This window comes from Elephas maximus, chromosome 1 (genome assembly GCF_024166365.1).
Source record: "Elephas maximus indicus isolate mEleMax1 chromosome 1, mEleMax1 primary haplotype, whole genome shotgun sequence".
NCBI lineage: Eukaryota > Metazoa > Chordata > Mammalia > Proboscidea > Elephantidae > Elephas > Elephas maximus.
The window spans coordinates 73,835,561-73,839,196 of NC_064819.1; the positions used below are offsets into that span (position 1 = coordinate 73,835,561).

General features: G+C 40.9%; 1 non-coding gene across 1 annotated transcript; it reads right to left on the reverse strand.

Moving 5' to 3' along the window:
- Positions 1-73, reverse strand: TRNAA-AGC (transfer RNA alanine (anticodon AGC)). The gene has a single exon. It is a non-coding gene; the product is annotated as a tRNA-Ala (tRNA).
- Between the last annotated feature and the right edge of the window lie 3,563 nt (positions 74-3,636).

The following is a 3,636-nucleotide window of genomic DNA, read 5'->3' on the forward strand; positions in this document are numbered from 1 at the left end:
TGGAGAATGCGGGCGTCGATCCCGCTACCTCTCGCATGCTAAGCGAGCGCTCTACCACTTGAGCTAATTCCCCTCACTTGCCTCCGTTATGAGTCAGAGTTCACTCGGAAGCAGTGGGTTTGGTCCCTTTTTTTTTTTGTTCCGGATTTTGACTCACTTGCAATTCAGATCAACAAATGCCGCGCCCTCTTGCCTCCAAGGTTTAAGCCAGGATCCAAATACAGTAACTGCTTAGCATCTCAGAGGCTACCTCGGGCAAGAACGCGGGAGGGACATTGATTTGAGAGGAGGAGGGAGGGGCTAAGGAAGACCTGGAGAAGATCGCTGTGGGAAATTTCTTGTTTCCATTATAATTTATACTTCCCAATTTCATGGAAGAGAAGAAAGTAAGTCGTATCTAGGGGAGGCTACGACGATAACTGCCGGGTTAATTAGCTGTTGTGCCTAAAAAGGTTAGGATTATCAATTGACCGTTGACGTAGTGATGTCTAGGAGATGGTTTGGAGTCGCATTTCCAGGATCCACTTTCACCTGCCAACTCCCAGTGTGGCTAAACCAAAACCAAACCTCTTTCGGTCCAATCAGTTCGGACTTCTAGGGATCCAAAAGACAAGCAGAACTGCCTCATAGGGTTTCCAAGGTTGTAAATCTTCAGGAAAGCAGACTGCCACATCTTTCTCCCCTGGAGCAGCTAACGGGTTTGTTAGCAGTTGAGCGCTTTAACCACTGCACCACCAGGGCTCCCCCAGTGTGACTAGCTATGTATAAGCAGAAAATTGTGTTTACGGGTATAACTTGTACATTTATAGGTAAGACAAGATGAGCATTTTAGTTTAAAATCCCAATGAAATATTCCAACCTTCAGACATGAAAGGATATTTGTTTGGTTTTCAGTTGCTGAAAAATCACTGTTAGAAAGAAATCAACGTTCAGCTTTAATTGTTGGCACTACAATACCTATCTGGAAACAGGTGGGGGCCATGCAGTGTTTGGAGAGTTGTTTAGTCTACTGGTTCCTGTTCCTCCCATTCCCCTTCCAACAACATTGTAAGTCCCTTGTGCTCCACATTCTCTCTGAGCCATCCCATCATGAAAAAACCTTCAGCTCCTCCAGGCCAGCAGCAATGGACTGTCTCCCTGATATCTGGAGGCTGCACATAGCTCCCTCTGTGCAGTCTTTTCAGAATATTGTGATGGATTTTCCTCCTGATTTTCATCTAGACAGGAAACTCATTTTCTTTGTGTGTTGTTAGCATACATGGAGATCTTATCCATTAAATCCCAGTTTTATTGAAGGAATAAAAATAAGTTATTTAGATGACTCAAATAAGAGTGATCAACTGGACCTTTGAGCCTGGAATGACCTGAGAAAAACTTGATACAGGGCCTGATAGAGCTGCAAGACATCCCCTGTCCAAAGGTTGGGGCTGGGAGACGATATGAGAACACTATGTATAGAGTGAATGGCAGGTGTATAGATTAACCGCTGGTCTTTGTGGAACCCCAGGCAGATTGACAGGGCTAGAGCTGCCTCTGGTTACAGTTCAGCCTCTATCTATCTGCCTTAGATCCCCGTGCCCCACCAGGCACTGTTTGATCTTCCCTCACAGAGGGCTTGAGCCATGGGTAGCTGGGAAGTGAATGCTGGGTTTAGGTTTCCATAGCTTGAGTCTCTTTACTCCAGAGCCTGTAGACTTTTGGCGGAGCACTTGAAATTCCACTCCCTTGCCTCCAGGTCATTAATAACTAATGGAGGCTGCCTGCCTGGGATTCTCCTTTCCTTCCCTCATTGCATCTCCAATCTAATCCTCATCCCCGCTCTCAACCTTGGGCAGATAGGTAAGAAGTGTTGCCAAGACTGGAAAACACTTTAATTTTGAAAATCTCTTTTTTCAAGGTTTCTGCAGTCCTGAGCATATTTAGTTTCTGGCCCTGGGCATCCAAATTATCTCTGTAGATGAAGACTGCTGTGCAGAGTCCAGAGAATTTGGACTAAAATTGAGGATAAAGTAAACAATGAATACACATTAGTCTGTTTTTTTTTTTTAAATAGAGAAGTACAGAGACCACTGAGACAGATATTTAGTTTTTAAATTTTGCATGTTTTGAATAAAAAGCCAAAAACCCATTGCCATCAAGTTGATTCCAACTCAAGAAGAGAGTAGAGCTGCCCCATACAGTTTCCAGGTAGCACCTGGTGGATTTGAACTACTGACCTTTTCTTTAGCAGCCGTAGCTCTTAACCACTATGCCACCAGAATTTCCAATATTTTGAATAGGTAATAAAATCATATAGTTCAATATTCAAGAGGTTTTTCCAAAGAATGGTAGTTAAGAATTTCCCTCCCAGCTTTTGGTAGAATAGACATTTTTATAATGTTAATTCTTCCTATCCACGAGCAAGGCATGTTTTTCTGCTTATGTAAGTCTCTTTTGGTTTCTTGCGGAAGTGTACTGCACTTTTCTTTGTACAAGTCTTTTACACCTCTGGTGAGATATATTCCTAAGTATTTTATCTTCTTGGGGGCTACTGTAAATGGCATTGATTTGGTGATTTCCTCTTTGATGTTCTTTTTGTTGGTGTAGAGGAATCCAACTTATTTTTGTATGTTTATCTTGTATCCCGATACTCTGCTGAACTCTTCTATTAGATTCAGTAGTTTTCTTGAGGATTCCTTAGGGTTTTTTTTGCATATAAGATCATGTCATCTGCAAATAGAGATAATTTTACTTCTTCCTTGCCAATCTGGATGCCCTTTATTTCTTTATCTAGCCTAACTGCTCTGGCTAGGCCCTCCAACACAATGTAGAATAAGAACGGTGATAAAGGGCATCCTTGTCTGGTTCCTGATCTCAGAAGGAATGCTTTCAGGCTCTCTCCATTTAGGATGATGTTGGCTGTTGGCTTTATATAAATGCCCTTTATTATGTTGAGGAATTTTCCTTCCCTTCCTATCTTGCTGAGAGTTTTTATCATGAATGGGTGTTGAACTTTGTCAAATGCCTTTTCTGCACAATTGATAAAATCATGTGATTCTTGTCTTTTGTTTTATTTATGTTAATTGTTTTTGTAATGTTGAACCATCCCTGCATACCTGGTATGAATGCCACTTGGTCATGGTGAATTATTTTTTTGATATGTTGTTGAATTCTATTTGCTAGAATTTTGTTGAGGATTTTTACATCTACGTTCATGAGGGATATAGGTCTATAATTTTCTTTTTTTGTGGTGTCTTTACTTGGTTTTGGTATCAGGGATATGGTGGCTTCATAGAATGAGTTTGGTAGTATTCCGTCCTTTTCTATGCTCTGAAATACTTTTAGTGGTAGTGGTGTTAACTCTTCTCTGAGAGTTTGGTAGAACTGTGCAGTGAAGCTGTCTGGACCAGGACTTTTTTTTGTTGGGAGTTTTTCGATTACCTTTTCAATCTCTTCTTTTGTTATGGGTCTATTTATTTGTTCTACCTCTGTTTGTGTTAGTTTAGGTAGGTAGTGTGTTTCTAGGAATTCTTCCATTTCTTCTAGGTTTTCAAATTTGTTAGAGTACAATTTTCCATAGTAATCCGATGTGATTCTTTTAATTTCATTTGGGTCTGTTGTAATATCGCCCATCTCATTTCTTATTCGGGTTATTTG